The sequence below is a fragment of the Paroedura picta genome, chromosome 6 (genome assembly GCF_049243985.1).
Source record: "Paroedura picta isolate Pp20150507F chromosome 6, Ppicta_v3.0, whole genome shotgun sequence".
NCBI classification, from domain to species: Eukaryota; Metazoa; Chordata; class Lepidosauria; order Squamata; family Gekkonidae; genus Paroedura; species Paroedura picta.
This window is the reverse complement of record NC_135374.1, coordinates 108,979,570-109,004,793: the sequence shown is the minus strand read 5'-3', so window position 1 is coordinate 109,004,793 and position 25,224 is coordinate 108,979,570. Positions and strand designations below refer to the sequence as shown.

General features: G+C 45.6%; 1 protein-coding gene and 1 pseudogene across 2 annotated transcripts in view; one reads left to right on the top strand and one right to left on the bottom strand.

The window, feature by feature from the left end:
* The window catches only part of GPC6 (glypican 6), a 947,632-nt gene that overhangs the window by 501,823 nt on the left and 420,585 nt on the right, over positions 1–25,224 (bottom strand). The window lies entirely within an intron of this gene.
* Positions 17,560–17,840, top strand: LOC143840406 (small nuclear ribonucleoprotein F pseudogene; annotated as a pseudogene).

Here is a 25,224-nt window from a genome sequence, read left to right as displayed (position 1 = left end):
AAAACGGTAATGACTGGGGAAGGCACTGGCAAACCACCCCGTATTGAGTCTGCCATGAAAACGCTGGAGGGCATCACCCCAAGGGTCAGACATGACTTGGTGCTTGCACAGGGGTTACCTTTACTGTTTAAGGATTGGTCAGAGTTTGGAGGGATTATATCGGTAGATGGTTTCTCAGGTAAGGAGGCCAGTATCTTATGATGTTACTAGGGGCCAAGCTCATTGTATTCAGGAATACAACAGGAGTTATATTGGGGTGGTGGAATGGAAGAATTCTGTGGATGGCCTCCCCCTCCCCCAGGACCTGGAAAGGCTGTAGGCAGCTGTTAGGGAACTCGCCAGCAGGGGCAGCTCTCACGTGGCAGGGATCTGCAGCCTCCAAGCCTCAGAGGAAAGTGGAAGGAGGAGGAGGTGGTCAGGGGTGGGACATGGAAAGCAATTGGCTGGCCGCTGGACAGACAGGCAATCCGGTTGGAGGAGGAGGCGCTCAGGGGCAGGACAGACACCCTGAGTGGGTGCTTAGTGCTGAGTGGCACTTAAGCTATGAGACATGCTCCTCCTCCAAGGCCTTACCAGAAAAATATTATGTGGAACAGATTTTCTGGCCTCAACCATAGGCCTGGCAGACCAACTCCATCTTGCACGTCCTCCAGAATTGTTTAGAGTCCCAGAGGGCCCTGCTCTCATCAGGTAGAGCATTCCAAGGCCAAAAAAGCTCTAACCCTGGTCAAGGCCAGTTTTATCTTTGGGGATTGGGGGCCCTGAGCAGCTTTTAGTTGCTTGATCTTAACACTGTTTGTGGGATAAGAACTATTATCGCTGCATTTTTACTATGTTATTTTATGCCCAGGGACGTAGGTTGGCCCCTCAGTGATACTGATATTTGCATGGACTTCTTGAGGTACATTTCACTCCCATGGTAAGTTGTCAGCTAAAAGTGAATGCTTTGGATTATATTGTCAATCTTGTAAGAGGAAGGGGGGGAGAGAGATCTGTACTTTGTGGATCTGCTGGTGTTTATGCCTTTTAAAGTACCTTTTCCAATATCCTTGAGATGTAAAACAGCAGGGAGCTGATTGGCTGAAATGCAAATATTTTGTCTGGCCATCATCCAAATGGCTCAGAGCAATGCAAAAGCCCGAGGAACTACGAACTCCAGAAGCTAGTTAGGATGGGAGCAATGCTGTGTTTTCTCCACATGTAGGAAACATAAACATGCCACCCACCAATTCAAGGCAAGACGTTCTTTATATCACAACCTGCTATTTGCAAAGAATGCCTAAGGTCTGCAAAACATCACTAAGTATAAAAGATGCTCACTGAGATGGGTTTTTAAAGAGTTATTATTTATTATCTTTTCAAGTCTGACTTAATTACATTCTTCCCATACAGACATGAACATGCCTATGACATTATTGTGACCTGTCCCCCCAAATATAAGATGCAAATCAATTAAGTCAAAAGGGGGGAATGGTTTAGTAACCCAAGTGGAAACGTCTTCTTCTTGACCATCTTAGAATTGATTTTGCTTAGGTGACTTTTCAATGTTCAGGGCTTTGCCGCAAACTCAGCGTACTCTTGCTTTTCTTAGCAGTTGACCCGCAAGCATTGCCACTGGTTAGGCAGGGCACAGTTCTTCTCTACATCTCCCCTCCCTCTGCATTTTCACAATTGTGGAGATCCCTCAGACTGCCTTTTTTCCTATTGGTCAAATATCACCTAATCAGGGCCAATTGCTTCCTAAGCAGTGAGTTGTCGGGAAGATACTATCAGTGAGTTGGACCTAGCCAGGTTTTCTGCTGGTACGTGACAGAAAAAGAAGTGTCACTTTTGGCTACTAAAGTGATATGATGTAAATCAAGCAGCCTTCGTGGACAACTGGCATGTGGCATGGAGGCTATAGGAAGAAGAAAAATTCAGCAAAACAAACAAACAAAAGACCCTGGCTGGATCCAACCCAATGAACAAGAAACCAATCTGCTCACCTAGGAATGCTTAGGCTCATGGGAGGCATGTGCTATGACCTCTGTTCTGGGAGTCTAGTCTGGGACCATCATCTGGGCCCAGTAGGCAATACAGGGAAATCCAGACATAACCCATGCAACATATGATGCAGATGAAGAACTCCTCTACCAATACAAGCCTTAAGGTAAAGGTAAAGGTATCCCCTGTGAAAGCACCGGGTCATGTCTGACCCTTGGGGTGATGCCCTCCAGTGTTTTAATGGCAGACTCAATACAGGGTGGTTTGCCAGTGCCTTCCCCAGTCATTACCGTTTACCCCCCAGCAAGCTGGGTACTCATTTTACTGACCTCAGAAGGATGGAAGGCTGAGTCAACCTTGAGCCGGCTGCTGGGATTGAACTCCCAGCCTCATGGGCAGAGCTTCAGACTGCATGTCTGCTACTAATCTGCGCCACAAGCCTTAGGGAGACATAAGAAACATCTCCTGAATTGTGTGTTTGCGCACAACTCTCAATTGCTTTTCAGGGCTTGTGAAGCTGACTTTTTGTGCATATTGTGCAGACACCATGGATACCTACAGACTGTATGGAAATGGGAAAGGGGAAAACTGAATGCAGAGCCTCCACCAAGAACAACAGCAGCAAGATGCCCCCCCTCCCACACCCATCTCCAGTGTGACTATTATCTGTACATAAAGGGAGACGGTTTGTCTCACCACAAAAAAAGAATATAGAGTCATTACTTTTACTGTGTCAATGACAAATGGACTACACGAGCACATTATGTCGGAGGGACGCTGGAAGCTCCTGCGCTTTCTGTAGCAGAGGAGATAGCAATTTTCAAATTGCTGCAGTCAGCAACAACGAAATTGAACCACGGGATAGAACACTGAACACCGGGCATGAGCAACACGGAGGAACACTGGGAGGCAACAAAGCAAGGACGTTCGACAGCAACCACAACACTAAAATGTCATCAGTCATCCAGGCCACATTTTCACATAGAGTATGAAAACCATGATTTGTGCCTCAAATGCCTCGGTCATCACGGGATGGGCCCGATTCTAGAATTACTTGTGTGGTTTCATCTAGAAAGTGAATTCCATCAGTTGCTTGCAAGCCATGGGTTGGCCACAGCTGACTGCCAGGAGGATACCTTAAGAAGCTTCATCCTTTCAAAAGGAAGTCCAGAGTGATAAGAAAAGAAGCTGCACTCCAACGACGTAGGCGGATTGTGAGAGGGTGGGCAGGAAGGGTTGTGTCAGGGCTTGGCTCTTGTGGCTCTTCATGGGGGAGTATCTTCTGGGCATGGAATTGGGGTCCCTGTGGGTGGGCAGGCAGTTGTGAGTTCCTGCATTGTGTTGGGGGTTGAATTAGATGAGCCTGGAGGTCCCTTCCATGATTCTATCACTGGTGTCCATACATAAGGTGGCAGGGGAGCAGGGATTATCTAGTTTTCTTCAATGGCAACACATGCACAGAACATTTCTCAACACTGATGAAAATGAGCCAAGCTTTGGACGTTCTGTAAAAACAGGAGGCACCTAGCATTTCCAGGGGTGCAAAGGTACCTAAGACCCATAGCCTGAGCCAGCCCAAGGTTGTTCTGTGCTCTATGCAAGCCATGGCGTTGGTGTCCTCACTCCCCCTTCAATGGAGAGAAGAGGGAGCAGAGTAGAAGGAGAGTTATACTCACTGGGAATTCAGAATGAACAATGCAAAAATAAAAGACCTATGCTCTTCCAAGGCCTGAGCTGAATGCGTCAGGCTAGTCTGATCTCATCAGATCTTGAAAGTTAAGCAGGGGCAGCCTTGACTAATACTTGGTTGGGAGACTGCAAGGAACTCCAAAGACTCTAGGAACACAGAGACAGGCTATGGCAAACCAACTCTGAACATCTCTTGCCTTGAAAACTCTACCACAGGGATTCCCAACCAGGGGTCCATGGACCCCCTAGGGGTCTGTGGGAGCTCCAGAGGGGGTCCACAGCCGTTTCCCTCCTGCCTTAATGGACTTGGCCACAAGCTAGGGAATTAGCTGCTTCTACTCCTTTTCCTCCCACCCTCCTGAGCATGTTATCTTGTGGCTTCTGTTTCTGGGATGGGACAGAGCCTGGACACGTACTCCCACCTGTCTCTCCCCCTCGTCCTCCTTGAGCTCGTCTGTTAAGGGGGTGGTGATGTCACTTCTGGGGGGGTTGTGTGGAGTGGTAGGGAGACGTGGTCAGCTGACATCACTTCTGGGGCTCCTCAAGATCTGAAAGATTGTTTCATGGGCTCCTCCACGGTCAACAGTTTGAAAAAGGCTGCCCTACGAGGTCACCGTAAGTCAGGTCCAACTTGACAGGACTTTCCACTGGCAAGCTCTCCAAAAGCTACACAAAGAGAAAGGCCAATGGGAAGGATGGATCCCCTCTTTCTTTTCTGGCACCCCTCAAAACATGGTACCCTATATCAGGGGTAGTCAACCTGTGGTCCTCCAGATGTTCATGGACTACAATTCCCATGAGCCCCTGCCTGGCAGGGGCTCATGGGAATTGTAGTCCATGGACATCTGGAGGGCCACAGATTGACTACCCCTGCCCTATATGACCACGTAGGTTTGCCTAGTGCAGCTTTTCTCAACTTTGTGACCACGGAGAACCCCCTGAAACATTCTTCAGGCTTTGAGAAACCCCAGAAGTGATGAGATGGTGCAGAATATGGTTGGAAAGCAGAGCTGTGCACATGCCTTCCCATGGCCCCTCCCCTTCCCACCCCGTCCAGGTCCATCACTGGCCATTTTTTGGGGGGGGGCAGGCTGACATAACCATATATGGTCATATCGCCCAATAACTCTTTAACAAATTTTAAAAATATATTAAAATTAATTAACTTCCACCTATTTAGGAAACCTTTTGAAGGCCATCAAGGAACCCCAGGGTTTCACAAAACACTGGTTGAGAAAGCCTGGCCTAGTGGTTGGGCCAGCCCTGCATTCAACCCCATGGACGAACAGAATCCACATCTCCTCCACCAACTTTCCTCCCTGAGTCTTCTTCCCTGGCAATTTGAAGGCCGAAAAATACCCGAGCAAAACAGAAATCCTGAAAAGTTTCCTTTGTCAAGGTTTTATTTCATCCCAGCTAGAACTGCTGTGAGCCTCCATTAGGCTACCCGCAAGCATCTTCTTCCCATTGTCAGTCCCTGTCACCTCCTCACAGCCCGAGCCAGGACTTCTGTCACCAATTATTATGTTTCCATTCTCCAAAGCACATGACACGAAAAACCCCTTCCTCCCTCCAGTAATGGTCTTGTGGCACATCTCTGCTCCACTTCTCACTCTGGCCCTTCGCTTCTGTCTCAAAGCCGTAGATTCTCTGACAGCGGTAGGGCTGGAAACCAAACAATGGCTTCTTTGTCAAGGTCACGCCAAATAAAGACATTGTTCAGAAAACAAAACGGGCTCAAGTAAAGACACCCCCTGCGAGTCTCAGCAGTTTCCTGAAAACCCGAGCTGCTTTATCGTTAAGTATTTCCAGGATGGAAAAGATCTGTAGATCCTTCTCACTGAGCACCCTGGTTATTATAACACAACCTACTCGATTTTTCCAGCCGGATGTATTTTTCAGCTAACAGCACTCTTGTACGGTGGAGTTTGATCAGCAGATCTGCCAGCGGAATTTTTCCCCCCTCTTCTGAAGCAGAGCACCCCAATAATTTTTCAGTATTGATTAAATCAACTAAATCACGGGTAGATCATACACCGATAATTTTGCCTGTGCGGAGCGTAATCACACATCTGGGAGATATTCGACTGCAGAAAAAATGAACAGATCTAAATTCTTTCTATTTGTTACTCTTGGCTCACGTCTATATTATTGAACGAGCAGCAACCAAAGGTCCCCAAGTCCAATCATTCCTAAGTTTATTTATTTTTTTTAATACTTGGCTTATATGGAGATCAGGGATGGATGGAGAAGTTGGGGAGGGGGGGTGTTGCTTTTGGTTTCCATGTTGTCATTGCAAATTTAGTTTTGGTCTGTCAGTTTTCTTTATAGGATCAATGAGACCTTTTTTCCCCCTTATGAAATGTATGCAAACATGCAATTTATGCATGCCAAGCATGCCACTGTTGTATAAATAATGTTGAAAATGGAATATCTTTATTGTAAGGGGAGTGATATGAGGAAGCAGACATTTATGCAGCCAAGGTTCTTCTCCACATGGGTTATTTGTCCTGGTCTTGTTGGTGTTAGGAAATGCCCCCCCCCAGTTCCCCCAGTGTCATGATTCATTTGCACATCTCTCAGGCTCCGCCTGATTTTTCACCCATCTTTTCCAAACCTACTTTGCTGTGAAGTTTTGGGAAATATTGCAGCAAAGCCAGACGGGTGGTAAAGTTTCTGTATTCCCAGTAGAAGCATAGAACCATAGAATCATATAGTTGGAAGGGGCCATACAGGCCATCTAGTCCAACCCCCTGCTCAATGCAGGATCAGCCCAAAGCATCCTAAAGCATCCAAGAAAAGTGTGTATCCAAACTTTGTTTGAAGACTGTCAGAGAGGGGGAGCACACCACCTCCTTAGGCAGACTATTCCACTGCTGAACTACTCTGACTGTGAAAATTTTGTTTCCTGATATCTAGTCTATATCGTTGTACTTGTAGTTTAAACCCATTACTGCGTGTCCTTTCCTCTCCGGTCCTCCTCAAAAGGCAGCTGTTTTCTCCCTCTGTACTTATGGTAGCCATCCCTCCATATTTGTGTGGTTTTTAATTGGCCACTGAATATTAGACATTTTCACACAGAGCAAATGACATACTTCCACTGCATTTTCAATCCACTTTGCAACTGGGTTTTTTTCTTTGTGAAATGGCAAAATCCACTTGCAAACCGTCGCTGAAGTGGATGTAAACGGCGTTATTTCACATAGATGAAAGTGCCCATCTCACATTGTGCATCTCAGGTTCTCCGAGTCCCATGTTTTCATTAATATAAGCTAACGCCTTTTCCACTGCAGGGATGTGCTTTTCTTCTTAAATATCCACAACGAATGGGGCTAAGGATTTTGCTTAAAAGAAAATTGTGGTAACACACCATTTGTAACAATATTCATTCGCTTAAAATAAACAACTGGAGGGGTGTTATTTGCAAAGTCTCCCAGGCTCCGTCATGCAGAGGAACTGAATGAAACCTTTGGAAGGATACACCTTGAATAAATCTTTGTTGGTCTTAAAGGTGCGGCTGGACTCTGATTTTGTTGTGCTACTTCAGACCAATATGGCTTACCCACTTGAATTTAAACTTTGGAAGGTGTCAGCTCTCAAGTAAGTGTGTTACCAGGGCAAGGAATCTGCACAAGCTGCCTCCATTTTGTGAGCACCAGATTCTTTATCAGTTTTCTATTTCAGTTTCATGTTCTATGTAAACTGGGAGTCAGTGGATATGATTCACACACATAAGGAACTTTTTCTGTCCCTAGAGTTTAGGTTTGTTTTCACGCTGAGAAAGAACGGGTCCACTTCTGTATGGAGGGATGTATGTAGGGACCCTCTCTTTGGCCCCTTCCTCCACTCCAGGGCTTTACTAAAACCGAGGAATCCCCCCCCCACGAATTCCCCCTACACAAAATTGTAGAGTGGCGATTATGGCTTTACAGCAGACGCCACCCACCCCTGAAACTCCTGGAGTCTGACACCTTGAATGCACCTGCCCACTTCCCCCCAGCTGAAACTTACAATTCACTGGCTCCCCCACACCCAATGCATTCGGTGGCAGGTGGTGTCTGAGACAGTGTCACAAATGCCACCTCTGAGAGTTTCAGATGGGGAGAACTGGGTGCAAGTGACTGTGGCAAGCGGTCTCTGGGGCAAAGCCGCAAAAACCAGCTCTAGGAGTTTCGGATGGGGAGAGTAAGTACACATGGCAGCAGTGGACGATCTGTGGGGCAGAGCCATGCATGTATTTGTTTGTTTGTTTATAGGCTGCCCCTCTTGAACCTGTCATCTCTGGGTGGTATACAGCAGTGGTCCCCAACCTCTGGTCTGGAGACCGGTACTGGCTCGTGGCTCCTCCTCGTCCTCCTCCCCAGCTGCTGCCTCAGGGGCTGCCCTGCTACTGTGCTGCCGGCTCACCTTTGGTGCTCTCCGGCGGCTGCCATGGCTGGGGCTCCCCCTCGGTGTGGCACTGCGCAACTCCTCCTGGCAGCGCCCCCCAGTGGGTGGTGGGAAGTCAGGGGCGCCAGCGGGAAAGCTCAGGTGGCGGCGATGTCCCTCGGCAAAAGACTAAGCCCCCCTAAGCCTCAGTAAAATTGTCAAGCATTGACCTGTCCACAGTGATAAAAAGATTGGGGACCACTGGTGTACAGCATTATGGTAAAACACATAAACGCAGTAGAATACGGTGAAACAACTCAATCTAACCATTAAAAAAAACTATGCTGAGTCATCGCCTGTTGATACCCCAGAAGAGGGAGGATGTAGGTGGAGACTCCAGCTGTATCAAGGTTTTGCCCAAAAGCCACCGTGTCACCTCTAAAATGATGATGTCATTGTTGTGCGAAATCAGCATATTGGGGACCTCCCAACCACACTCTCATATCCCCATGCTGCCCATCTACTTCCCCCCTGTCAGTCCTATCTGTATGAGTTCCTGACATCAAGTTTAACCAAATTTCTAGCAGTGCCAGCAGAGTTATGCCCCTCCAAATCCACTGAAGTCAGCAGGCTTAGAGTGGGATGGATAACTTTTGTGGCACACTCTGAGCATCAAAAAGGCACTGAATGTTATGAATCCTGACAGATATGGTGCTTGCCTGTTTGGTCCTTCACATGCCACATGCGGTGGGCTCACTTTGCTAATGACCAGCAATTATCAGGGGACACCGTTCTCCCATCTCAGATTGGGAAGCCAACTGAAAGTGGCCATCCAACATGCCATACAGACCCCCCGACCCCACACTTTCAAGTCAGCATTCTGAACTAAAAGGAGATTCAGCACACATGCATAATGTGCTGTTGGTGTGGCCATGTTTTATCTTCATTGCAGATACAAGTTACAGCTCGAACAGAGCGAAGAAGAAGAGCTGTTTTTTTTTACCCATTTTTTATAACGTTTTTATAACTGCTCTGTCAGAACAGCTCTAACAGAACTGTGACTAGCCCAATGTCCCCCAGCTGGCTGCATGTGAAGGAGTGGAGAATCAAACCCAGCTCTCCACAACAGAGACCACCACTCTTAACCAGTACACCAAGCTGGTTCTCTGTTTTAATACATTAAAAAGCAAACCAACATGCAAGCAGTATAAGCTAGGCAAACTTGCCTTGTGAACTGAGTCATGTGAAAGTCCATTGGGATCCCAACCGACCAGCAGCCACACTAGAAAGGCTAGAGAGTAAGAAAGAAGTACAGAAACTCAGCCTGCAGTTCTTGGCTGTTTTTATTTGGCCTTTTTATTTACTTTCCAGAGCAGGCCATCCATTTGATTAATGGCAACCCATTACCAAGGACTCAGGGACAGCCATCTTTCATGGCAAAGCAAATGGCCCAAATTAACCATTCTGTGTACGGCAATTCCTGGTGGCAGAGGACCAAGGAAGAGCGGGACGGAGTTCAATAACTTTAAAGAGCATCGGTTATCATGTAAGGCTGGCCTCCGTCTATTGATTGATTAAACTGCTGCTGATAAGAAGATCCTTCTTGCAAAATAATAAAAAAAGGAGTTGGGGGCAGCAAGAAGGCCGAAAGGGACTATCAAGATTCTGAGACTTCTATTAGTGCAGGCGGAGAAACACTCGATATAAGTAAGAGCCTGAACAAGAAGGGCAGAGGTGGGTCTTTTCCCCCAATACTGGTAATTAATTCCCTCTTTGCATAGGCTAATTGAGGGCAATCAGAGAATGCCGGGTGTCATTCCATTTCCTAGCTGTCAAATGGACTCCGACCATCATTCCTTGCTCAAGTTCTTAACCTACATCTTCCTTTAGCACAGGGGACAACCGTCAGTCTCACATTCTCCTTGTAAGCGTTGACACCTCTCTGTTCTCAGCAACAATTAATTTCTGGGTTCTTAATGTGCCCGGATGGGTGGGCGGTGGGAGGCTGAATGATTAGATTTTTATGCACCATCAATGTATGTTTGACAGAAGAAGAAGAAGAAGAAGAAGAAGAAGAAGAAGAAGAAGAAGAAGAAGAAGAAGAAGAAGAAGAAGAAGAGTTGGTTCTTACATGCCGCTTTTCTCTACCAAAAGGAGTTTCAAAATGGCTTACAGTTGCCCTTCCTTTCCTCTCTCCACAACAGACACCCTGTGAGGGAGGCGAGGCTGAGAGAGCCCTGATATTACTGCTTGGTCCGAACATCTTTATCAGTGTTGTGACTAGCCCAGTGTCCCCCAGCTGGCTGCATGTGAAGGAGCAGGGAATCAAACCCAGCTATCCACATCAGAGACCATCACTCTTAACCTCTACACCAAGCTGGCTCTCAGAGAGAGAGGCCCGTGGGAAGTTTCTGTTTGATGGTCAACCGTAAGGAGAAAAAGGGAGGGGAGGGATGGGACCAAAGACGAGAGGGTCTGTGGGGAGAGAGGGGGAGTGCTAGTGGTTACATGGTAGACCAGGGATTTCAAAAGGTTACTTTCCAACAACACTGTCTCTGAATAAGGTCTGGTTGAAAAAGGGATAAAGATTGAAAGGTTGAAAAAGGGATAAAGAGGTTGCCTCAGTTTACCTCAGACTGACATTTGACCCATGTGACCCTGTCAGATCTCAGAAACTAAGCAGGGTCAGCCTTGGTTAGTATATGGATGGCAGACCTCCAAGGAAGTCCAGGAGAAAAGAGCAAGAGTCCAGTAGCACCTTAAGGAAGAACAAAATGTGTGGCAGAGGATGAGCCTTTGTAACTCATAAGAGCTCATCCCCTGGCACACATTTTGCTCTTCATAGAATCATGAGTTGGAAGGGGCCATACAGGCCATCTAGTCCAACCCTCTGCTCAATGCAGGATCAGCCCAAAGCATCCTAAAGCATCCAAGAAAAGTGTGTATCCAACCTTTGCTTGAAGACTGCCAGTGAGGGGGAGCTCACCACCTCCTTAGGCAGCCTATTCCACTGCTGAACTACTCTGACTGTGAAAATAGTTTTCCTGATATCTAGCCTATATCGTTGTATTTGTAGTTTAAACGCATTACTGCGTGTCCTCTCCTCTGCAGCCAACGGAAACAGCATCCTGCCCTCCTCCAAGTGACAACCTTTCGTATACTTAAAGAGGGCTATCATGTCCCCTCTCAACCTCCTTTTCTCAAGGCTGAACATTCCCAAGTCCCTCAATCTATCTTCATAGGGCTTGGTACCTTGGCCCCAGATCATCTTCATCACTCTCCTCTGTACCCTTTCAATTTTATCTACGTCCTTCTTGAAGTGAGGCCTCCAGAACTGCACACAGTACTCCAGGTGTGGTCTGACCAGTGCCGTATACCAGAGGTAGTCAACCTGTGGTCCCCCAGATGCCCATGGACCACAACTCCCATGAGCCCCTGCCAGTGTTTGCTGACAGGGGCTCATGGGAACTGCAGTCCACAAACATCTGGAGGACCACAGGCCGACCATCCCTGCCGTATACAATGGGACTATGACATCTTGTGATTTTGATGTGATGCCTCTGTTGATACAGCCCAAAATGGCATTTGCCTTTTTTACCGCTGCATCACACTGCCTGCTCATGTTTAGTTTACAATCCACAAGTACCCCAAGGTCTCGTTCACACACAGTGCTATCTAAAAGTGTATCCCCCATCCAGTAGGCATGCTTTTCATTTTTCTGACCCAGGTGCAGAACTTTACACTTATCTTTATTAAATTGCATCTTGTTCTCATTTGCCCGTTTTTCCATTGTGTTCAGATCTTGTTGAACTCTGTCTCTATCTTCCAGGGTATTTGCCAGTCCTCCCAATTTGGTGTCATCTGCAACTTGATGAGTAGTCCCTCCACCCCCTCATCTAGATCATTCTTTAAGGTGTTAACAGGACTACTGCTACATACGAACTAATATGGCTACTCATCTTGATCTTGCGGAGAGGGCAGGTTAGAAATCTAAATAAAATAAAATGAAGTGATCTTTCTCCGAGGAAGTCCAGGGCAGCCACGAAGAGGCAGACCATGGCAAATCATCACCGATAATCTCTTGCCTGGAAAACCTTATGGCAGGGATGGGGAAAATGTGGTTCTCCAGATGTCCATAGACTACAATTACCATGAACCCCTGACAGGGGAGCATGGGAATTGTAGTTCATGGACATCTGGAGAGCCATTGTTTGGCCACCCATGCCCTCTGGAGTCAACGACTTGACAAGTTGAGGGGGGGGGGTTAATACTGATAACAAGCCTTTAGATTATATACAAGCTTTCTTCCTGTTTTCTTCTTCACCTGGATCCATGCATATTCTCCTGGAAATATTGGATTCAATTGGCCACCTTGCCTAGGTAAGTGTCTACTCAGCCAACCACGGTCCTCAAACTTTTTTAGCTTTGTTTTCCCCTCACAGCAGTGCATTGGCAAAGTTCTCTGCCTAGGGAAGGCTGAGAAAAAGGAGACACAGCTGGGCTTCAACCCACAAAGCCTTGAGTCTCCAATGCCGCTGATGCTGAATTTCCTCTCCCCTCAAAAACCATAAAGTGATCACATGAAGCTACAAACAGAAGAGTAAGCATCTGCCATGCTCATAAAACTTCCCAAGTTAACAAGCCTGCCAAAATTGGGAGCTACAGAGGGGCAATGTTGGGTACCCTTGGTAAACCCAACTTCTTGGCCTAGTTTTATCTTCATCATTGCCCCTAGTCCTGAAGGTCAGTTGCTCTCCCCACCACCACCACCACCACCACCACCACCACCACCACCAACCCAGGGCTTTCTTTGGGCCCTATTACTGCTTACTTTCCTTGTTTGTTACCATGAAATGACTGTGAACTCACTTGTATTTTTACAAAAAATATTGAGAAACAAAGGTGGTGGGTGACAATAGAAGTATTCCTTTATGACATCTCAGAGCAAAACAAATACGTGTTCCGGGCTGCAGGGGGTAGAAAACATTTTAAGATTGATATTGCCACTGGAATGGTATACAATGAACTCGCCTCCATGCTATGGGCCTGCTGAGCGCCAGGTGCCAAAAACCCAAAATGAAGCCATATCCCTCTGTCTCTCTGACACCATGTGCAAGCACACCTCTGACAAGGAAAATCTCTCCCTGCTATTACACAGCCAAGGAGGGACAATTGCCTGACAGAGACACCTGTCCGCTCCTTGAGTGTCAAAAGTGGGAGCTTTGCAGGATCAATATCTAAACCCTGCTCTTTAATGACAAGAAAACAGCATCTCAGTCCTCTGAAGGGAGAGAAAGAGAAGACTTCAAAACTGCAAAATTGATTCCCCCCTCCCCAACACACACACACACAAGCAGCAGATTTGAGATGTGAATATAACACACATGTTGCTTTACTAATGAAAGGTGTTGGGCAGTATTATTTATCATGAGCTGGGGTCTGCACTATTGTCAAATTTTAGCATGCCATTCTTGGACAATTTTAATTTGTAATGATCCTGGTAACATAATACAGTGGCGGGGTGAAGTATTTGCTGACCAGTTACGAACCGTGGGTGTTGGGTCTCCATATTCCGAGGCAGTAAACGATAGAATCCCAGAGTCAGGAGCCAACATCAAGGGAAGGCCTATGTGCCTTGTTGTTGGCCATCCAGAGGAATTGGTTGGCCACTGTGTGAGACAGGATGCTGGACTAGATGGACCACTGGTCTGATCCAACGGGGTTCTTCCGATGTAATCATGAAGCTTCTAGATGCCAACTTCACCCTGATTTACACTTGGCTAATAATTCTCTTGCAGAATCTCATAATATCGGATACCTCATTATGGTCTCATTAGAACTTGTACATCATCCCATTTAATTCATGCCATCATGTGCCAACAATGTCCTTCTACTATGCACACTGAAGCAATGTGTCATTCTTTGCATCAGAGAATCAATGAACACAAATCAGACAGAAGATATCACAAGAAGCTAGAAACTGGTTGGGGAATAGTTTAATCTCCCTGGACATACTATCTCAGACCTCCAAACAAGAAGGAAAATCAAAGGGAATATACAATGTGAAAGTGCTGAGTGTGAATTAATCAAGAAATCAAACATACCATACACTACAACCTTATTCACTACAACCTCTAATAGTTCTACAACACCTGCTTTTAAGAAATTTTAATTGGTTGTTCTTAACACGTTGTGTCAGTCAATAACGTTTTACCCATATTAGTTAATTTGCACCTAAACGTTAGAATACACCCTGAGGAGCTATTTACTCTATTTAACCAAGTTTGTTATTTTGCTTCTCTGTTTGAACTTCTGAAATCTCTCATCAGTCATTATTTGTAACTGTGAAATCTGCTGATTTATGATTGGATTTACAGAGCCAGCTTGGTGTAGTAGTAAAAAAAATAATCCAGAGAGCTGGGTATGATTCCCTGTTCCTCCACATAGAGCCAGCTGGGTGACCTTCAGCCAGTCACAGTCCCGATAGAACTGTTCTCACAAGAGCAGTCCTGTCAGAGCTCTCTCAGCCCCACCTACCTCTCAGGGTGTTCGTTGTGGGATGAGGAAGGGAAGGCAATTGTAAGAAGGGCATAAAAACCAATTCTTCTTCTTCACACCAAACGTATCTGCCTCACCTTCTCGCTTTTCCCTTTGCACAGATAATTTACACCTGGACAATTTATGATATCTTCCATACCAAACTGTTCTCCCAACACGCCTGTCTTTTTGCACACGCATTGCCACATACAAGATCTCAAGGCAGAATAACTGGGACTCTGAACATCCTTTATTGGGAAAAAATCCAAAAACCTTTATAATCATCTCCAATAATCACTATGCCTTGCTGGTGCAGAATTTCATCACAATAGTTGAGATATTTCATAAAACGCTTCAGACTGAACAATGATGCAGTTTGGGGATTACCGCAAGATTGCATTTCTGTCTCATTAGGAAGAAGAAAAGCCTCACGGAATATATGTCACGAGGGCACTAACAAAAAGCCCAGACTTCTTACTGCTGTTATTAAGGTGACAGCTCATTCTGCATACCTTAGATAATGCACTTTCAATGCACTTTAGAAGTACTTTATCTTCTTTTGCACAGGTAAATCCAGCTGCAAAAGGACATCAAAAGTGCATTATCCAACACGTGTGGGATAAGCCACGGTTGTTGCTTCCAGGACTCAGATTTTAACTGTGACTATTGAGAGACTGGATGGAAATCACCTCTAGGGCAAAGAAAGATGGTCCTATTGATAAACACGTCACTAACTAAAAATTTTTAAAATCTACCAATTTGATTTTGCAGCTCCCACCTATTTCAAGACAAAGAGTATGAGAAACGCAGAAAAAAAGGAAGTTTTTCTACAAACACAACACTTAATACTCTAAAAAACATAAAATGGGCAAGCATGTCTGAAGAGCACCTTGCCAGAATGTCTTCACATACATAATTCGCAAAGAACCAAGTCACCCCCTTTCATTCATGGGGGAAGATGCCACAAGCATCAGAATATGGTTGGGAAAAAACCACGAGACTGCCGGACTAGATGGACCTTTGGTTTGATCCGTAAACAAAATTATCACATAAACCTCTAAGAACACAAATGCTTTCCTTCAAAACACAAAAGCTTTCCTTTTTGCCACTGAGAAACCTCTGAAACAGTCTTCAGGCTTTGAGAAACCACAGAAGTGGTGTAATTGTGCAAAATATGGTTGGGAAGCACAGCTGTGAACATGCCAACCTGGGGCCCCTCCCCTTCCCATGCCCTCCAGGACCATCATTGGCCATTTTGGGAGGGTAGGGCAGGTCAACAAGACCATATATGGTCATATCACTCAATAAATGTTTATCATCACACATACACACACATATACAAAGAAGAAGAAGAAGAAGAAGAAGAAGAAGAAGAAGAAGAAGAAGAAGAAGAAGAAGAAGAAGAAGAAGAAGAAGAAGAAGAAGAAGAAGAAGACTTGGTTGTTATATGCTGCTTTTCTTTACCTGAAGGAGTCTCAAAGCAGCTTACAGTCACCTTCCCTTTTCTCTCCCCACAACAGACATCCTGTGAGGTGGGTGAGGCTGAGAGAGCCCTGATATCACTGCTTGGTCACAACAGTTTTATCAGTGCTGTGATGAGCCCAAGGTCACCCAGCTGGCTGCATGTGGGGGAGCATGGAATCAAACCCGGCTCACCAGATTAGAAGTCTGCACTCCTAACCACTACACCAAGCTGGCTCTCATACATGCATATAAATGAATGAATGAATAAATAAATATTAACTTCCCCTCATTTGGGAAACCTTTCCAAGGCTGTCAAGAAATCACAAAACCCTGGTTGAGAAAGCCTGCTTTAAGCTCCTCCTCAGGGGGGTCTGGAGGTTGACTCACTCCTTGTTTTCCTCTGGGATTGCCATTACTGTGTATTTGCATGGCCTTGGAAATGAAAAGAGGGGTGCATATACTAACTGGTGAATTTTTTTTTTAAATATAATAACTGGAGAAGAGGTCTGGAGGCCAGGGCTGGAACCAAGGAGTTGATTCCTGAGCTTTTGGACCTGTCCGATGACAGAGCACAGAAAAAAGCCCTGACTATTCACCAAAGTTTCATTCCAGTCCTGATTAAAAGGGCAATCCTATAAGGAATGATGCCCTGCCAAATGTGGTACCAAGTTCCTTACATCCTGAGAGGGAAGGAAGATGACAAGTGGGAGTCAGCAACCAGGCAATGTGACTGCAAAGATGGAGTGGTGCTGTCTGTATTCTTCATTCGCTACAAAACGTGTGACTTTTCGTCTGAAGTCACTGATTCTAACAAGGCACCATGGCAGTTTCTCAATGGAAATTTTGATTTGCAGTTCTTTCAACCCTCCGAAAAAACAAGTTGACAATACCAGGTGTTTCCCAAGCAGGCAGCCTGGATTTTAAACTTCCGCCTCTTAAATATCGCTCAGCGGCAGAATTCTCCAATTTCCATCCTTTGCTCGGCTTTGATTTTGTTTCTGAATACGGCACGCGGTAACACTCGACGCCTGTAGTTACCTTTCATCTAGGAATTGCCAACCATTTGCAAACATTAAGCTGTAACAGCCCTCCAAGGCAGCTGAGATAATTTACTGCCTTTTATCGCATAGCGGTAAGGTATTGTACAGTCATTCTTTCCTTTCAGCGTCTCTGTGATTCAATGAGATCAGGCCTAATTAGGAGAAGTACAACCAATCCAGGACATTCTATAGCAGAAAGCATGCATGCATACACACGCGTATGCACACACACATCCTGTGCCTGAGGAGGCATGGGATAGTCACCTGAAAGAACCAGCAAAGGGTAAACACCGCCTGGCCTATTCCAAAAAGCCAGTGTGGTGTCGTGGCTAAAGAGTGGCAAATTCTAATCTGGGGAACCCAATTTGATTAAGAAGAAGAGACTTCCTGGCCTTTTCTTTGGACCCGTGGAGGGCATACGGGCTGCCCGGTGGGTAATTTTTGTTGCCGCGGCTGCCTTCTGCTGTGCCGGGTTGCCATGAGTTTGCATTTCGATCAGAAGCCCTTCCTCAACAGGCTGACTGGGAAGCCGGTGATGGTGAAGCTGAAGTGAGGGATGGAATAGAAGGGCTACCTGGTCTTGGTCAACGGCTACATGAACATGCAGCTTGCAAATACAGAAGAATATACTGATGGTGTGTTATCGGGACACCTTGGTGAAGGTCTGATCAGGTGTAATAATGTCCTTTATATAAGGGGTGTGGAAGAAGAGGAAGAAGATGGAGAAATGAGAGAATAAACTATTTTTGTGAAACATTTAAAAAAAAAGAAAGAAGAAGAGTTGGTTCTTATATACCACTTTTCTCTACCCAAAGGAATCTCACAGCGGCTTATAATCTCCTTCTCCCCACAACAGACACCCTGTGAGGGAAGTGAGGCTGAGAGAGCCCTGATATTACTGCTCGGTCAGAACAGTTTTATCAGTGCTGTGATGAGCCCAAGGTCACCCCACTGTGATTCCCTACTCCTCCACATGTTGCAAGTTGGATGGCCTTGTGCTAGTCACAGTTTGCTGAGAGCAGTTCTCTCAGAGATCTCTCATTCCCAACCTACCTCGCGGGGCGTCTGTTGTGGGAAAAGGAAGGGAAAGGTCTTTGTAAGCTACTTTGGGACTCCTTCGGGTAGTGGAAAGCAGGGTATAAAAGCCAGCTCTTCTTCCTCAATGCCAAGTCAAAACATTTTACTCGTAAGTAAATTGTCTTGAGACTACGGCACCACCAGCCACGCGAATATCATTTTATTAGTTGAAATTCATGTCCTCTCAATGACACACAGAACAACAAAAGAGGGAACAAAATGACCCAATCTGTATAAACAAGTTAGGAACCTTAGAGGTCGAGCAGCAGAAGAAAATACAAAATATTGCAGAACAAATGACACATGCCATCTTTTAAGCAATAGCAGGAAGAGAGAATGTGCAGAGCTGTGGAGAGCTGTGGAGATGGGAAGGGAACAGAGAGGCACGTCAAAAGGGACCTTCACAGCAAGAGGAACAAGGGCCTTAAAGTAATTTTAAAGCACAAGGGAAATCTTCTACCTCAGGCAGGCTGACAGCTGCTAGACCAGAGGTTCTGACTTTGCCACAAAAGAATATTATGAAGGTATGAATTCAGTATCATACGACAGACATATCATGTGTGGTTACGGTGGCCATCTCCGAGTTGGGAAATACCTGGAGACTTTGGGAATGAAGCCAGAAGTGGGAGGGATTTGGGGCGGGGAGGAGTCTCAGTGAAGGATAATGCTGTGGGGTCCACCCAACAAGGCGGCCATTTTCTCCAGAGGAACTGATCTCTTTAGTGTTGAGATGAGCTACAATTCCGGAGGATCCACAGTGACATTCCTATATGTGGGACCGATTTTATTTATTTATTTATTTATTTATTTATTTATTTATTTATTAGGTTTATTACCTGCCACTCCATGACGGCTCGTGGTGGGTTACATACAGGCGTATCCCTGGATGCTTTAAGCTGATCCGAATTTGGACTTGATGGCTTGTAGGGCCCTTTCCATCTCTGTGATTCTATGATCTGGCAGGAGGATCAACGCACTGCCTAGAACAGCCTTTCTCATCTTTTAAAGCATTGAAAACCCCCTGAAATATTCTTCAGGCTCTGAGAGGAACCCCAGAAGTGATGCCATCTGGCCACACCTTTGTGTCATGCCCCCGGAAGTCATTTTTATGATGGGGGCCCCTCCCTTTTCCACCCCGTCCAGGACCATAATTGACCATTGGGGGGGGGGCAGGTTAACATAACCATATATAATCGTATTACTTGATTTTTTAAAAAATTAAAAATATATTAAACATTAATTAACTCCCACCAAATTGGCGAAACTCCTGTTAAGAAACCCCAGGGTTTCACAAAACCCCTGTTGAGAAAGCCTGGCCTAGGGGCATAGGTCAGGAGAGTTTAGGGGTCATCATAAGAAATCTGACTTCTCTGTTCCATTAAACATTCCCAGTCTACTACTTGCCTGTCTGTAAAACAGGCATGCCAATAACTCATGCACAGTTGATAGTGAAGATAAGGTAGAATTTTTGATACTCTACATACATGTCCATCAAGTTAAGGAATGCATGTGTAAGGCAAAATAAAAGAATTTGACAAGTATTCTCTCATCTAAAAAATGATGCATTTTCATGAAGTGAACCAATGTGAACTTACAAATGGATTTCTACAGAACTACATAGTGTGGTTTCCAACCATCAAACCATTTTAGATTTTGGGAGAGGGCAGGTACGGAAAACAGACTCCCTTTGCATTAGCAGTCAGTATGCTGGGAAAATACCCTCAAATTCTTTTCTGCTGACATGCTTCCTTTGGACAGGCAGGGTTTTTGGTTTTCATTCCCCCAATGGTGGATCGTTTAATTGGGAAGCTGTCCACAGAATGAAGTAGTACAGCCCTGACACATTCACAATGCATTTTTTATACTTCTCAGGGACCAAACAGTGAGAAATTGAGTCATATAAATGTGGATAGGACCTGACTTTAAAACGGAAGGAAGGATAATAATGAAAAATTAAACTATTCACATAGTGGAGTGTTGTGAGATCTTGATAAGTTACAACTGATCTTCAGACTACAATGATCAGCTCCCCTGGAGAAGAACGGCTGCTTTGGAGGCTGGATTCTATGGCACGGTACACTGCCAAGGTCACGCCCCTCCTTAAGCCCCACCCTCCACAGACTCCACCCCCCAAACCCCCAGGAACCTCCTGACCTGGAGCTGGCAACCCTAGCTGTATAACTTTGGGTTCTGAAGCTCTGAAAATTAATAACGAGCATTTTAGAGTTCTGGATCCAAATCTTCCAGCAAATAACATCATGGCTAGTCTTCACTTACTTCTCCAAGAAAAGGACAAAATCCAAGTCCAATGGCTCCTTTAAGCCCAACAAAGTTTTACTCTAGGTTTGAGCTTTTATGTGCATGTACACTTCTTCCAATAAAAAGCAGGGAAGACTAAGCCGCAAGGGACATTGATGTGGCGGAGGAGTAGGAAGACATGCTGGGGGGAGGTTCTACTGTAGCAGGAAGGGCGAGTGCTGCACTGAACATTGCACATGCACCATTTCGTGCCTGTACATGGGTTTGGGGTGCATTAGAGGCATCACATGGAGGAGCCCTGCCTCTCTCACCAGGCTCGCTGTCTGAGCAGCTTCCCTCCCACCCACCCTGTTTTGTTGACTATTAGATTATGTTTATATGTTTATATTGCATTTTGTCACAGCTGGAACTTTTGGCATGGGATGGAGCCTGTTTGGGGGGAGTTAGGTCTGAGCATCAGACTCCCCAGATTGGGGACCTCTCTACGAGGTGGTAGGGCTGGAAGCAGGGCCGACCAGGCTGGGGAGACTTGGGGCTCACAGGGCCAGGTAGACTGGGGTGAGACCAAGGAGGTGGGCACCTCTCTTTGGCACCCCAGGGCTTACAGTGCTGGGTGGCCTGGGGCAGGGCAAAGGGAAGTGGGTGCTTCATCTTGGCACCCCAAGTGGACACTTCCCTATGGTGGGAATCCAGCAACAATGGGACCCACATTCCCAGCGGAGGAACCGGGTGGGCCCTAGGGTGCTGCTGGTTCTTCCTGTGGGTGATATTCCAGTAGCAAGGAGACTTGTGTTCCCAGTGGGGATCCGGATGGTCTCCAGGGTGCTGCTGGGTCTGGATTCTTGTGATCTTCAGACTGCAAGTCAGTTTCTCTCTCCCATGCTGTGCTAACACTCCTTTGGAGTAATAATAAAGCTGTGGCTTTTTTCAAGCCAATGGAAATGTGTGCGTGTCCTCCTTGAGCCCCAAATTCCCTAATGCAAGTCAATAGGTGGCATGACAGATTATTTGGAGTCCCTGCAATAATATGATGTTTCTAGAGGAAATTTAACCCAAATGGCAGTGTTGAGTTACTGCTGAAAAGGCAGCAGAATTTGTCTGATCATTAATTCACAACCCTCTGCAGCTGCCAAAACAGCTACGGTGCCCACGGGCTTGGTTTCACTTCACCGCCACCTACAGTAATTGTGTCTGCTGCTAAAGGATGTGTAGTCTAGCTGGAAAACTGATGGAGCTGACATGGGGGGGGGGGTGGATTAGGAGAATCCAGAGGTCCTGTAATACTGGCAGCAGGTGGAGGAAAGTATCTGGAGGCCCCCTACAGATTGACAGACATTCCTATAGGAAATCTGGGTTTTACAGAGGAATCACAAGACTATTGAAATCCTTAGCATCAGTCCACCCCTGGAATATATAAGATTAGGGTGGTGGCAATGGTGAGTTTTACAACAAATCAATTGCAGTGTAATCACACGCTACATCCAGGGTGGTCTTGCCATTACAATTGACCTCCAGATGACCAAGATCAGAACTCCTGGATAAAATGGATGGTTTGGAGGGTGGACTTTGACCGATTCCACACAAGAAATTTTCTCTTGCACTGCCTCTCATTGCTTATGGGTTTTAGTGCTGCTTCCTCATGGTGTTGGCAGCAACCCACGGCTTTGCAGGAGTTGGGCCAAATTTTCATCTGGTTCGATTCGCGATGAGGGAAATTGCAAAATCCTGCATTCCCTTTCCTGTTGCACTGCAAATTGGGGTGCAAAGAGGGAGAATGGAGAAACATGCGACAGTCTCGGTAGCATTGTGCCTGCCCTCACACCCATCTTCCCCTCCCCATTTCCAGATCAATTTTTTAAAAAGGCACAATCCACGTAGCTACGGGACTGCAAAGTGATGTGCCTTTGGTTCCAATAAAATGTTCTCCACATTGTGCACTCTAATATTGGAATCAGGCAGCAACCCGATCTAAAACACATCCCTCTTGTGTTTTCTGGTGGTGGGGTATGAACAGGGTGGGCTGTGATGAAGCAGCTCTTAGCTTACTGTCTGTGCTCTGTGTTTTAAATCTTCATTGTGAACACACAGCCATCAGGGTCCACTTAACATGGCCAGACTATCACAAATCTCCCTGAAAATAAAGACAGACCATAATACAAAGAATCCTGAAAAGAGATCTAAATAAATGTTTAAATAAATAGCAACGTGGAAGTGAAAGGTTTTTTTTTTTTTTACTGTTGTGGTTTGTCCCTGTGCAAATGTGGAAGTGTATTTTTTAAAATTAATTTTGGGACTTGGGGGGAGGACGGAAGTTTGAGTCCCCAAAACCACCACTGTGAAGGGATTGGTGGATTGTGTTGATTGACAACCCAAGGAGCTGGGGAAAAACTTCGGGTTGTCCGTGCTTCCTGCTTCTTTGCCGCCTCATCAGGAGGCAAAAATCCGTGATGAGATGACAGGATAACATGGGGTCTCCCATCAGGAAGCGTGCAAATGTGTGGTTTACTATCATGCATTTCCAAGCAGGAGGCAGCGTTTTACACCTCCATGTGGAATTGGTCTCTGTGGCCTTATGCCCAGCTGGCGTCCCTCCCCTTCAGAGGAATGTCTGTCAATCTGCAGGGGGCCTCCAGATACTTTCCTCCACCTGCTGCCAGTATTACAGGACCTCTGGATTCTCCTAATCCACCCCCCCCCAATGTCAGCTCCATCCCTTCCCAAATCCAGTCATCCCCAGGCATAACTCCAAAAATCTTTAGATATTTTGCAGCTAGTGTGGCCAGCTCTGGGTTGGGAAATACCTGGAGATTTTGGGGGTGGACCCAGAAGCGGGTGGAATTCTGATCCCGCTCACAGAGAGAGACCCACCATTCGGTCTACTTTCACCCAGGGAGTTATCAGATAGATGTCTGTCGACAATTGTGCCTGGTGTACAACAACTAACAACAGCAAATTGCAGACCCAGGAAATGTAAAGGCATTCTATGGAAGTAAAAATTTCTTATCCCCTGGTTACAAAAAGAATATTTCTATCTATATCGTAATTGTAATCATGTGAGATTTTATTGACCTCTGATGATGAAGATCTCACAGATCAAAATGTAACCCTATAGCAGAAAGAAGTGTTCCCTTTTTAAGTCTTTTTAATCTTTGTTATTAACTTGAGCTCGGTCAAATACATTTGTTTATTTAATATATCTTTATATTTTTGTGTCCCTCAACCTCGTTGGTCCTTACCTGTTTTTCAGGTTGGTCCCCCCCCCCTTCTTTTTTTAAGTTTTGAACTGATCTTTTTAGTCTGGAGATGAGCTGTAACTCCAAGGGATCCTCAGGTCCTGCCTGGGCATCCCTATTCCCAGCCCAGAACTGGAAACCGTACAACAGACCACAATGTAGATAATCATAGGCAAGCATTTACCAGCATTGTTTCTTTGTTTGTTTTTAATACCATAGGTAGTGGATATATTTTAAGTGATTACTTCTTAGTGGCTTGAATCCACCACTTAGTGGTGTGTATCCATCATGTTCCTTTCCTCTTCCCTTAACAGCCACCCTGTAAGGTAGGTGAGGCTGAGAGAGCTCTGACAGAAGTGGCACAGGCTCATGGTTACCCAGCAGGCCTCATGTGACTCAAAACTGCTTATAATCACTTCTCTTTCTCCTCCCACAACAGACACCCTGTGAGTTCAGTGAGGCTGAGAGAGCTCTGAGAGAACTGGCACTAGCTCAAGGCTGGCCAGCAGGTCTCATGTAACTCAAAGCAACTTAAAAACATCTTCTCATCCTCCTCCCACAACACACAGATATGTGGGGCTGAGAGAGCTTTGAGAGAATTGTGAATGGCCCAAGATCACCCAACTGGCTGCATGTGGAGGAGCGTGGAATCAAACCCAGTTTTCCAGAGTAGAGGCTGCCACTGTTAATCATTACATCAAGCTGTTTCACAAAGACCCATTGGAACAATTTAGTGGAATAGTGTAATGGCCACTAAGAATGTATGATGATGCACCATCAATCAGGCTCAGAAAAGAATGCATAGCAGACTTCCCTACTCGTCTGCCCCAAATGCCCCAGGTTGGGGCAGCTCTGGATATCAAGTGTTTCAGTCTAGTGGTGAAGAACAGCTATGGTAGGCTGAAAACATAAATAGGGCCAGCAGTACTTACCAGGGAGATATCACCTAGCTCACCACTGGATATTTCCTCCAAGTTAAATCTGAAGCCACTGATGTTGAGTTTTCTCCAGAAAAGTCTCAGGGGGAGCCAACCAAATTTAGATCACTTCTGCAAAGATTTCCAGGTGCTTTTGGCATATCCTTAGATCTCTCCTCCCAAGGCGACTGACCCTATAATCCTGCCCTGAAGCATCCCATCGCCAGGGACAAAAATCGGAAGAACAATATGTATATATTCAAAGAGTATATGATGAACACTCTATAGATAAATATTTGACAGATGTCAGCTTTCATTAGGATGTTCTGAGTGAGTTGCTTAGAGTACAAAACAGTAGCCAGAAATATTCTATAAGGGTTTTTATGAAGGGATCCAGCAGTCCATACACAATGCATTCTTGTGACCAATATCTATCTATCTATCTATCTATCTATCTATCTATCTATCTATCTATCTATCTATCTATCTATCTATCTATCTATCTATCTATCTATCTATCTATCTATCTATCTATCTATCTATCTGTGCTCCGTCTTGCTGGTATTCTCAATGTCATTACTATTACTTTTCTCCAAAGCACATGCCATTTCTTGTCATGCACTGAAAGCATGATTAACGATAATGTTTGATGTAGCA